The sequence below is a fragment of the Dromiciops gliroides genome, chromosome 3, assembly GCF_019393635.1.
Source record: "Dromiciops gliroides isolate mDroGli1 chromosome 3, mDroGli1.pri, whole genome shotgun sequence".
NCBI lineage: Eukaryota > Metazoa > Chordata > Mammalia > Microbiotheria > Microbiotheriidae > Dromiciops > Dromiciops gliroides.
Genome location: NC_057863.1, coordinates 325387604 through 325401090, shown reverse-complemented (window position 1 = coordinate 325401090; position 13487 = coordinate 325387604).

Below are 13487 nucleotides of genomic sequence, written 5' to 3'. Positions count from 1 at the left end.
AGTTAAGAAGAGAAGATTTCCTTAGCCACAGTAAGAGAGCATTCGAAAAAGATAGGCATTGAGGACAGCCAGAGCTGGTTCATCTCAGTGTAGCTCCCTTTCCTGAGTTCCCTATCTTGGTCTATCAGTCAAGCCATCAGAGAGAAAATTTTGGAGCTCTTCTTGTCTCTCTTGTACTTATGGGACCAGCAAGGGATGACAACACTACACCTTTACTTCCCTGAATCAATCAAGTCTCAAGGATGGTTTTAATACCATTTTAGGAAAAATTAGCCTAACTTGCATGTAAATGGGGGAGGGAAATTTAGGATATTGCTTCCATCATATTATTTATGCCTGAGAAAAGTGAAGAAGAAGAAAAGATAGCACGTAGTGTAGTGGAAAGAGAATCAATTTAAGAGGCAGTGGACTTAGATTTAAATCTCAGGTCTACTGTTTGCTACCTGTGTGACCTTGGGAAAGTCACTTCCCCTCTTGGGAAAGTCACTTTCCCCTCTCTTAGCCTCAGTTTATTTGTCTGTAAACTTTTGAAATAAGGGGCCTTGAAGTCTCCTTCCAGTTCTAAATATGCTGCCATTCATTCCATAATGGTTTTGAACAAAAGGAAGAGAATCTTGAATTTGATGCACAGAATATTCCACCTCCAAAAGATCATTCCTTCCTGAGTGCTTATTCTGTCACGACCATAGTTCAGGACTTGGTTTTTAAAAAAAGAATGGCTGGTTAATTGGTCTCTCTGCTCTTATTCCAATTCATTCTCCACAGCCTCCATACTAAAGCAGAGCTCTGATCCTGTCACTCCTTTACTCAAAATCCTTTAGTGGATCTCAATTGTCCTGAGAATAAACTGGAAACGACTTAGCCTCACATTTTGTGACTTTCAGAGATGGTTCAAACCTACCCTACCAGCTGTGTTTCACATTTCTTGTTAATGAAATGACCCTGTTTGTTTTTGTTTTGGCAAATGATACTGGAGTGGTTTGCCATTTCCTTCTCCAGTTCATTTTTGACTTGCCCAAGGTCATACAGTTAGTGTCTGAGGCTAGATTTGAACTCAGGAAAATGAGTCTTGCTGACTACCTGACATGCTCACAACTCTCATGTGGTCATGGTGAGAAAGGAAGAGAATCAGCTAGTCCTGACACATACTAGAAGAGCATGTCAGAAGACAGAAAACTCACTTTTAAAGATCCATTGAGTCAGCATCTTCTTACCTTTCAATGCTCAATAAGGAGATTGCTTCATCTCAAAATACAAACTTTTCAATGCTGATTCACAGAAGGTTCCAGGGAAGCTTTTTTTTTTGGGGGGGGGGGCATATTGCAAGGATGGCTTCTACAGTAGAGAGCTTACTAAACACTCAGATTAAATCTTAGCTCTGATATTCATTACCTGTGTGACTACAGTCAAGTCACAATTTCTTTGAACCTCAGAGATGATAATATATGTGGGACTCAAATGAAATAATAGAAATAAAACAGAGATATAATTAGAAGTTTCAATACAATGTAAGCTCATTGAGGGAGCAGGGATATTTTTGTTTCTGTTTTTGAATCCTTAGTGCCTAGAACATAGTAAGTATTTAATACTTGCTACAAAAGTTAAATTGAATAGAATACATGCCTTCAGTTCTGAGAGACAGCATCGCCAATGGATAGAGTGCTGGGTTTGGAGTCAGAAAATCTGTGTTCGAATTGCACCTCAGTCACTTCCTAGCTGTATAACCCCTAATGAGTTACATATCAGTGCTTCTACTATCTCATCTATAAAATGAGGAGATTGCACTCTAAGAACTTTAAGGTCTTGTCCAGCTCTGTATCTGTGATTGTAATATACTACTGCTCATTCTTATCTATGTCCAAACATTAAATACATATAATATGGCTTCCCAAAGGGAATCCAAAGGGAATGCCACATGATTTAGCTGAAGGTAACTGAAGGGAACAGGATACAGAGATAAAAACAAAAAAGGTACTAGGGAATCTTACTGATTTCTTTTTTACATTGGAGCAAGAACCAACAAGGGAACCAAACTAAGGGAAGTCTCTCAAATTCCTAATTCCAAAAGAACTGCAATACTTCTACTGTAGAACTAGGAAGAGGCAAGAAAAGGAATAAACCCAAAGATATCACCAAGTAGCCTAAAGTCCATTGGTCTTCAGACCATGTCTTGAAAATGGAGTCCTTTTCAGGCCACAGAAGGAAGAGATAGTCTATCATCATCCAGGATTCTTGGATGTATGGCTCTACATAGTTCCTGATCTTGGTTTTATGAAGGATTCCAGAATAGAACAGACTAGTTGTTTTATAGGGAGAGAAGGAGTCCTACTGAAATGGATCTGATTGATTATTCATCTAAGAAATAAAAAGAGAAGCCAAAAGCTCATATACTATAAAGAAGCTTTACAGCTATATATCAAAAATACATTCTTTGAGGAAAGGGCCAGCAAGCATTGGACATGGTAAAATCCAAACATCAGCCAAAAGTTAAATTGACTACATTTTAAAAGGCAGAAAAGAACTAGTTTCTGATGATGGAATCAATTCTGAATCAACTCTATGTGTACAGTCATATAAGCAATTTTTCAGAACAAAAACCCAAATCAATTCCAATGAAATGAAAACGAGATGATATGGCATGAAATTGAGACTACTCAAATATGACATTTAACAAGCCGTTGATTTTTTAAAAAATATTAAAGTTACAGATATCGACACAGGTTATCACCATTCCTGAAAGGTATTTAATCAATGAAAATCAATTACCATAACAGGAAGACCATAAGGCCTAGAAACCACTGTAGCCAGCAAACTCTTGATATCTTTGACAAGTAGAGAAATATAGTAGCCAAAGGTAACAATGTTTTAGAGTACAAACTAAGTTGTAAACTATTACATATGAGGTTGGAAAAACATAATGAGTAGTATCTTCTCATATGATGTCAAAATGCAGCACAAGGGAAACATTTTTTAAAGAAAGCTTGTTGAAAATGCCAATTAAGCAGTCATTCCAAGGAAGCTTAAGGATGAAACTGGTTAGAAGACAACAAACATAAAAAATGAAAAGAGTCCTTAAAGGTGTTTACAGTAAAGTTTTTCATTATTAATGATAAAAGAACCATTACTTTTGGACTCAAATATCATAGACCCAAATGTGCTAAAGTTGGGAAGAAAATTGGATGACCCTAAGAATACACAAAGATATTTAAGTGGTGGTTATGGAGTCAGGAAGACCTGAATTAAAATCTAACCTCAGATATTTACTAGCTGTTTGACCTTGGGCAAGTCACTTAATCTCCATATGGCCCAGTTTCTTCAAATGCAAAACGAAGATAAGAAAGGCAGCTACCACCCAGGGTTACTGTAAGGAAAAAATGAAGTAATATATTCCAAGCACTTAGCACAGTCCAGAGCATGTAGTAATTACTTAATAAATGCTTATTTCCTTACTTCAATTTAGAATCAACAAAAGTTTAAGAACATTGAGGAATTGATTCTCGAGGTATATAAAAGAGGAGACAATATCAAAAACATGGGGAAAAGGTTAAAAAAAAACAGTCTTGAACATTATTATTATATCTAAAAAGCAATGGAGAGAATATCAGTAACTACTGTTGCATATCCCTATTTTCTCAACCGTACAAAAATTTTATAAGAATAACCTATAATAGAGGCAACTAGGTGGTACAGTAGATAGATCACTGATCCTGGATTCAGGAGGATCTGAGTTCAAATCTGACCTTCAGACACTTAACACTTACTAGCTGTGTGACCCTGGGCAAGTCACTTAACCCCAACTGCCTCACTTAAAAAAAAAAAAAGAATAACCTATAATATATGGACAGTTAGTTGCAGTATGAATAGAGTTCTAAGCCTAGAGTAAGGAAGATCCAAGTTCAAAAACAGACTTAGGCACTTACTAGCTCAGTAAACCTATGCAAGTCACTTGCTGCTTGCCTCAGTTTCCTCATCTGTAAAATTGGGATAATAATAGGACCTCCTTCCCAGGGTTGTTGTGAGAATCTAATGAAATAATAATTATAAAGTGCTTAGTAGGTGCCTGACACATGAGTATTATATAAATTTAACTATTATTGTTATTATCAAAAGTATCCTTAAATGAAATTGTGCTGAATTGGTAACCTGGAAACCAAATTTGAATAGCAGCTATGCAACTTACTACCTGTGTTACCCTGAAAAAATTACTTAGCCTGGATGGGCTACAAGTTCCTCATCTGTAAGAAAAGGACATAGGACCTCAGAAGCTAGATGGTCATTCTACTTCCAGATATATGAGGATTTGGAAAGGGAAGAGTCAGACTTTCAGAGATAATAATCTACAGAAGAACCACATCTTTACAATCATGCAATTGACTGAATTACATAGACCCCAGCTTCTTAAACTGTGGGTTTAAGGTTTTTTACGTAACCCCATATAGGGTTACGTAACTGAATGGGGGGGGGTCACAAAAATTTGGCAACAGTAAAAGGTTATGTATACCTATTTTATATAGCTATACACCTGGGGTTGTGTAAAAATTTCTTGGGAGAAAAGGGCTCACAAGTGGAAAAAGGCTAAGAAGGCCTGGTATAGACAAGACAAAATCCCACTGTATTCATTATTTAATCACTATTAAAGAGTATTTGATTTGGCAGTCAACAAGCATTTATTAAGTGCTTACTACTTTTTTGTCACTATGCTAGATACTGGGACCAAAAATGCAAGAAATCACTACTTCGAAGGAGTAGATAGTACAATAGGTCGTATGAGCACATAAATAAGAATATTGTTGTTGTTGAGGCATTTCAGTTGTATCTTACTTTTCATGACCCCCTTTGGGGTTTTCTTGGCAAAGATACTAGAGTTATTTGCCCTTTTCTTCTCCAGCATATTTTACAGATGAGAAACTGAGGCAAACAGGGTTATGTGACTTGCCCACAGTCCCACAGCTAGTAAGTGTCTGAGGCTAGATTTGAACTCGAGGTTGAGTCTTTCTGATTGCAAGCTCTATTCACTGCACCACCTAGCCACTCTAAATAAGAACATACCAAAAAAATATAAAGAGCATAAATACAAAAGAATACTAAGTATTTGAAATACAATACACTAACAAAGTTCTATAAATCAGAATCTCCCTGCATATGTCAAAATCATACAAGATTTGTTGAGATAGAATAGAAATAACTTTATTAGATAATCCTCTGATTAAATCACTTGTGACAAAGTCAGGATAACAAAATGACATTGTTCCTGAGACAATTGTAATTTTACAAGTCATGCAAAATATACTTAAATTGCATGACATATGGTAGAGTTTGATAAAGCCAAGGAACAAATGAAGACTAGAATGTATCGTGGGCAGAACGGAGAAGCAGAACTGGAAATGAATGACTGGGCCAAAAACTGGAAAATACTTGATTCATACATCCTGACAATGTAAAAAGATACATAAAAACAAAAAACAAAGAAAAAAGTGAATATAAAATAATTAAGGTTAATTTGTGCATTCAGGAATACATGGGACTTTATCTAGATCATGGGTTCTTAACCTTTTTTTTACTTCTTGTCAATCTATTGAATCCTATAGACCTTTAAACAGAATAGTATTGTTAAATGCATAAAATAAAATACATAAAGTTAAAAATACAGTCATTAAAGATGGGGAAAAATAAAGTTTATGAACCCCAGATTAAGAACCCTTGAAATAGATTATATATAGCCTTTGGTATTTATTCAATGGAAAGACATTCTAGATAAGATGGTGCAAGAATTAAATCCTTCTATTGAGAATAAGGTCTCATGGTATGGTGACCAGAATATTAGACTGGGAGTCAGAAGAGCTGAGGGCTAGTCCCAACTCCTTTACTGGGTGGCTTTAAGTAAGTCACAATGTCTCAGAGGCTTGTTTTCCACATATGTGAAATGAAGGAGTAGACAGGCTGAATGATCTCTGAGGTTGCTTCTAGGTAAGAGACCTAAACATTCTTAGATAGGATCCAAGATTGACCTGTATTATACCAGATTCTTTGTTATGGCATGTAGTATTGTAATTAGGAGCTTTATTCCGCTTTATTTTTCATTAGGCCTTTTTCTCTAGTCTATTTTTTTCTCAATCATATTTTTTATTATATGAATAACATGGCATAATAGTAGATAATATACCTATAATATATACCTCAGGGGATTGTGAGACTAAAATAAAATATTTAAAATACTTCTAAACCTTAAAATGACATATATCATATGTCACAAATTGTTATTTTTATTGTTATTATCATTAGGCTGGTTGTGGAGTGAGATTGATCTGGGTACATGTCCTGTTTTTGACCCATATTGATTGTGTGACCCTGGGAGAGTTGGGTACTTCTCAATGCCCAAGTCAGCTCTCTAACACTGTAGTTTACATAGCAGATATAGGACTATATTGGGAAAGAAGGTTTCCTCACCAAGAACTCCCTACATGGAAGACATCACAAGTCCAGACTGAAAAAAAAAGTGAAATATGTTTCTCAAAAAATTGTGAAATATATATTCTAATTTTCATATCATTAAACACCCACTCTCATTTACCACTGTAATAATGCAACAAAAATAAATATTTTAAAATATTTGTTCAACATGGTTTGTTAATAGGAATGGATTCGTGTTAATTAAAATCTATAATTACTTTCAAACCATATGCTGTTGTGATACAAAATAGGGTCAAGTTTTGAAAAGAGTCACCTATGATTTAGATATTGGCTCACATATAATATCACATTCTTCTGGGTAACAAAACATTCCTCATGACTTTCACTCAGTGTTTTGATTTCATGATAAGTATCACTCATATCGCTAACCCTGGATTCTTCACTTGGCAGTAACTGGCCCTGCCTTCTTGGGATACTCTTTGGAAATCTTTTATCACTGTATAACTTCAGCTTTTATAATTCCATCCTGAAAAGGCTGATGCTATTTGCTTCAATTTCTTCATCTATAAAATGATCTGGAGAAAGAAATGGCAAATCACTCATTCTAGTATCTTTGCTAAGAAAATCCCCTAAAATAGGAATATGCCATTATAGCTAGTTGTGGTACCCTAAATAATGGACCCAGGAGAGAAATAGCAAGACTAAAACTGTAAGAAGATTTGATCCTTACACAGATAAGCAGACCTTTTCTCCTTAAACACAAAACAAAAGAACATACTTTTTAAAGAAAAAAAAAAAGAAGATACACTTTGATGAACAGTTACCAAAAAACGCAATTTACCTTAGAGGAGAAACACTCAACTTTAGGGATTCTCTTTAAATAAAATGTATATATTTATGCATGTACTTCCTATCTTTCCCATTGGAAAACAAGATCCTTAAGAATAAGGGTCATTTAATTCAGTGTACTTTGTGGTTCAGTGTTTAGCAAAATGCCAGGGCATGGGGGGTAGTTAGGTGGTACGGGAGATAGAGCTCCAGGCCTCAAGTCAGGAAGACTCAAATTCTGCCTCAGACATTTCCTAGCTGTGTGACCCTGGGCTAGTCACTTAACCCTGTTTGCCTCAATTTCTTCATCTATAAAATGAACTGGAGAAAGAAATGGCAAATCACTCTAGTATTTTTTTTTTGTAAGACAATTGGGGTTAAGTGACTTGCCCAGGGTCATACAGCTAGTAAGTGTCAAGTGTCTGAAGCTAGATTTGAACTCAGATCCTACTGACTCCAGGGCCAGTGCTCTATCCACTGCGCTACCCAGCTGCCCGCTCTAGTATTTTTGCCAAGAAAATCCCAAACGGGGTCACAAAGAGTTAGTTGGATATTAAACAAGTGGCATATAGTAGGTACTCAAAAAATACTATTCGATTGAAATTTCTTCCCCTCTGTATTTTAAGACCATTTAAATATCTATGATAATGCCAATAATCACTTTGTTCATTTGACTTCTGATTATTAACTTTGAGTGAGGAGTGAATATGCTTTTACATCATTACAATTAATGTCCTATGCAGAATCTCAAATTAACATGTGATTCTGGGAAAGTTATTTTGGTACTACTGAGGAAGATTAACATAATGCTGTGTTATTTATTAACTAATAATACTCAGCGATCCATCTTTTTCCTCACTGGACTCCACTGCTGAAGAGCAGGAAGTTTTTGAAGGGCTTGTGTTAGCAATGTGATCATTCTCAGCTGCCCAAGGAATCTGCTCCTTAACCAGTTTGGGCTGGGGTCCTCCCAACTGGGATCCTTGCTTCTGTTTACCCATTAAACAGAAGCCAGTTTGAGCTAGACCATCCCCAAGGGACATGTCCCTTGTCCTTGTTTTTCCTTCATCGAAATTAAAGATGACCTGGTCTACCAAGCCAGGGAGATCCTGATCAGGGTGGTTTTGTTTTTCTAGTCAAGATTGCTAGAGGCAATTGGATCTCAAAGCAACTAGCATTCCTCAGGTGTCAGAGAGGGGTGTAATCAGCCACATCTGAAGGCCAGCCCACTTTTCTTAGCTAGAGACTAATCCTTTCACTTCAGGATTAGTCCTATCCCACGCCCCCAAAAGATTGAAATAATAGGGAGGAACTGAAAACTATTATCTCACCTCCTCATCAAAATACCCAAGAAGCAGAATTGTCTTGGCCAGGTGAGGTCCAAATGATGTTCTGCCAGGCCAATCAGAAGGAAGACACACTTAGGTTTAAGAGACTCTCTTGGGGGGCAGCTAGGTGGCACAGTGGATAAGGCACTGACCCTGGAGGAGGACCTGAGTTCAAATCTGGCCTCAGACCCTTGACACTTACTAGCTGTGTGACCTTGGGCAAGTCACTTAACCCCAATTGCCTCACCAAAAAAAAAAAAAAAAGTAGGCAAACCAGAGATCTGGGCACTTTATCCCAGAGTGCCCTATTAATAAACTTTCATCTTATGCAAATAATTGCCTCAGTTTTCCCTTTTTCTTAAATTCAACTGGGACACTACTATTTTTTGATATATTGATTACATTACTTTTTGTGGCAAAACAGTCTTCTCATTGATATTCCCAGTCACTAAAAAGAAAACTAAGCAACTAAAACAGGAGAAAACAATTGGGTATCATACACATTTCCCATATTATGATATGCAGTTGAATAGGAAGCCCACTGAGCTGGTCTGTCATCACCTGAATCTTAGAAAGTACAAAGGGGTCATTGAGTTGGGTTTAGAGTGAAATTAGCGAAGAGTGGGCAATATGTGGAAAATTCTTCAGCACTTTCAATGATTAACAGCTGAATCCTGTTAACAATAAACCTATCTTTTTTATTTCTCCTGGCAATCCTATAAGGCTATTAATCAAAGAACAATGGGATCTCAAAATAACCAAAATTTAGGTTACTCAAAGGATAAAGGAAAGACACATGGTGGGAATAAGTAGGCTCTAGTGTAGCACCAGTCATAACTTGGTTGTGAGAAGCAGTGTGAAATTAATTATTGAGGACACGTGTGCTTGAAAAAGGAGATTGGGAATTCATATACTGAAAGACAGTCCTAATGCTATGAACTGGTATCCTGGTTATTGAAAGAACCAGAGGAAGGCCTTTGGACCATTGTACAATTGATAAAGGAAAATTTATGTATAGAGACTTCTCTGAGGAGAACTTGTGAATTATCCTTCCATTTAGCTTCAACTTCCTTGTGTCTTATACCTACATTTATAGCAAGAGTATCAATATAAGGGGCAGCTAGGTGGGACAGTGGATAGAGTACCGGCCCTGGATTCAGGAGGACCTGAGTTCAAATCTGACCTCAGACACTTGACACTTACTAGCTGTGTGACCCTGGGCAAGTCACTTAACCCCAATTGCCTCACCAAAAAAACAAACAAAAAAGAGTATCAATATGGATGTGGATAAGTTTCCTCAGTGCTATATCAATGCATTAAAGATTAGACAAAGAAACAACTCACCCCAAATACCATTAAATTAATTTAACCAATGGCAGAAAAACTATGTGACTTGCCACTGTTGCTACAGAAGAAATCGGGTGATCCAGAGAAGTTTGTCCATTATGCTCTTAATTTGGAACCAAAACACATGATATTAAACCTGTCTCTGCTACTTCTCTGACCTTGGACAAATCCTTTAACCTTTCTCGACTTCATTAATTTTTTTTTAATATATTTTTTTTGTGTGTGGTGCAGTGAAGGTTAAGTTACTTGCCCAGGGTCACATACCTAGTAAGTGTCAAGTGTCTGAGGTTGGATTTGAACTTAGGGCCTCCTGAATCCAGGGCCAGTGCTTTACCCACTGTGCTACCTAGTTCTCCCCCCGCCCCCCCCCCCTTTTTCAATCTTAATAGTGTTTTAGTTTTTTTCCAGTTACATGTAAAGATAGTTTTCTAAACTTTTTTTATAAGATTTTTGAGTTCCAAATTTTTCTCCCTCCCATCCCCCCTCCCCAAGACAGAAGGCAATCTGATTCAGGTTATATATATATATGTGCAATCACATTAAACTTATTTCTTACTCATGTTGTGAAAGAAGAAGTCAAACAATTCAATATGTCATACTTGTGCAGTTATGCAGAACATCTTCACCTTCCTCAAAAATGTTTTGCTTTTTACTGCTCTCTCCTCCAATCTGCCCTTCCCTCCTTTCCTTCTTCTCTACCCTCCTACCTTATCTCCCTCCCCTCTCACTTTCCCTCAGGGCAAAAATATATTACTATACCCACTTGAGTATGTATTTTATTTCTTCTTTGAGCAAATTCTGATGATAGTAAGGATCACTCACTCCCCCACTCCTTCCCCGTCTTCCCCTCCCCTCCATAAACTTTCTTCTTATTTCCTTCATGTGAAGTACCTCTCCCCAGTCCACCTCTCCCCTTCCCCCTCCCCCAGTCTATTCCTGCCACCTCTCACCCCTATTTTAAAGATGATATCATGAGTTAGCTAGGTGACACAGTGGACAAAGCACCAGTCCTGGGCCCAGAAGGCCCTGAGTCCAAAACCAGCCCCAGGCATAAGATACCCCACCCTATTTGTCCTACAAAGAACAAGGAAAAACAAACAAAAAATACTTTGTAGACATCATCACTTCATATTCAGTTCAGATCTGTGTCCTTTGTTTATTCCTTACTGAGAAAGTTCTTATGAGTTGGAAGTATTATCTTCTCATGTAAGAATTTAAACAGTTTAACCTTTTAATGTCCCTCATGATTTCTTTTTCCTGTTTACCTTTTTATGCTGCTCCAGGGTCTTGTATTTGAAAGTCAAATTTTCTATTCAGTTCAGGTCTTTTCATCACAAATGCCTTAAAGCCCTCTTTTTCATTGAAGTCACATTTTCCCCCCTGAATGATAATACTCAGTTTTTCTGGGTAGGTGATTCTTGACTGTAGTCCCAGTTCTTTTGCCTTCTGGAATATCATATTCCATGCCCTCTGGTCCTTTATTCTGCTAGATATTCTTTTATCCTTATTGTAGCTCCACAGTATTTGAATTCCTTTTTTCTAGCTGCTTGCAATATTATCTCCTTGACCTGGAAGCTCTGGAATTTGGCTATAATATTCCTGGAGGTTTTCCTTTTGGGATCTCTTTCAGGAGGTGACTAGTGGATTCTTTCAATTTCTATTTTGCCTTCTGCTTCTAGAATATCAGGGCAATTTTTCCTGACAATCTCTTGAAAGATGCTATCTAAACTCTTATTTTGGTCATGGTTTTCAGGTCATCCAATGATTTTCAAATTATCTCTCCTGGATCTATTTTCCAGGTCAGCTGTTTTTCAAGGAAATATTTCATATTGCCCTCTATTTTTTTTATTCATTTGGATTTGATTTATCATGTCTTAGTTTCTCATAAAATCACTAGCTTCCATTTGTTCAATCCTAGTTCTTAGACAATAATTTTCATCAGACAGCTTTTTTATATCCTTTTCTATTTGGCTTTTCAAGCTGTTGACTTTTTTCTCATGACTCTCCTGCATTGCTCTTATTTCTCTTTCTATTCTTTCCTCCACCTCTCTAACTCTTCCTTCTATCTCTCCTACTTTCTCTTCAAAGTCTCTTTTGAGCACTTCCATTGCCTGAGACCAGTTCATATTTTTCTTGTAAACTTTGGATATAGGGGCCCTGAGGTTGTTATCGTCTTGGGAGGATGCACCTCGATCTTCCTTGTCGCTAAAGAAACTTTCTATTGTTCTCAACTTTCTTTGCTTGCTTATACTGCCATTTTTTACTTGACTTTTAACTCTCTCTTACGGTGGGGCTCTACTTCCAAGCTACATTGTTCCAAGCTTCAGAGGGTCCCAGGTGTTTCAGTTTGAGGGAGGGCAGGTTTTTCTTTCATCTGGACTGTTCTCTGGTCCAAAGATAACCTCAAGCCAACTTGCTAGTGAACCAGCCAGTAGAGCTTTCTGTGCTGTGGTGGTTCTTAGCTTCAACAAGCCTGTGCCCCTCCCCCACCTGGGTCTCCTGACACTCAGGATGTCTTCCTGGTTCCCTGCTGGGGTGGGACGGCTGAATTCCTCCTTAGGTCCGGCAGACACACCTGCCCTCCCCCCCTCCATCAGCTGTTCAGCCCTCTCACCTGACCTTAAGCTTAGTTCCAGAAGACGCTGGTGCTGCAGCTGATTTCCGAAGTTCAGAGTTAAGTTCCTCTTTTGCAGGGTGTCTGGGGTCTGTGTTGGCTTGATCATGAGGTTGGACTCTGATCCTGAGATCACAGAACCTTTTGAACATTTCCCTAGCCCAATAAGGACCTATCATTTAATCAATTTATTTTAGGTTTTTTTAAAATTTTCTGTTCCAAATTTTTTCTGTCCATCCACCTCTTTCCCATTGATTGAGAAGGCAAGAAATGGCATACCCATTATATATATGAAGGCATGCAAAACCTATTCCCACACTAGTTATATTGTATTTTTCCTATTTATTTACTTAGAATTTTCCCCATTACATATAAAAACAAGTTTCCATATGAATTTTTAAAATTTTGTGTTCCAAATTCTCTTCCTCCCTCCCTCCCCACCACCCCTTAAAAACTCAAGCAATTCAATATAACTTATACATGTGCAGTCATGCAAAACATTTCCACATTAGTCAAGTTGTGAAAGCAAATAGACATTAAAAAAAAACTTTAGAAAGAGTAACTAACAAAAAATTATGCTTCAATCTGTATTCAGATACCATCAGTTCTTTCTCTGTAGATAGATTGCATTTTTCATAAGTCCTTCTGATAACATCCTGCTCATCATTTCTTATTTTCTTCTTCTTCTTCTTCTTCTTCTTCTTCTTCTTCTTCTTCTTCTTCTTCTTCTTCTTCTTCTTCTTCTTCTTCTTTTGCAGGGCTGCTCATAATTTCTTACATCACAATAGTGTTCCATCCTAATCCCATCCCACAATTTGTTCAGCCATTCCACAATTGATGGACATCACCCTAATTTTGAATTCAACTTTTTAAAAATATCTCTTTTATGATACCAACCTAGTATTGCTAGGTCAAAGAGTATGCATGATTTTATAGCCCTTTGGCCATAGTTCCAAATT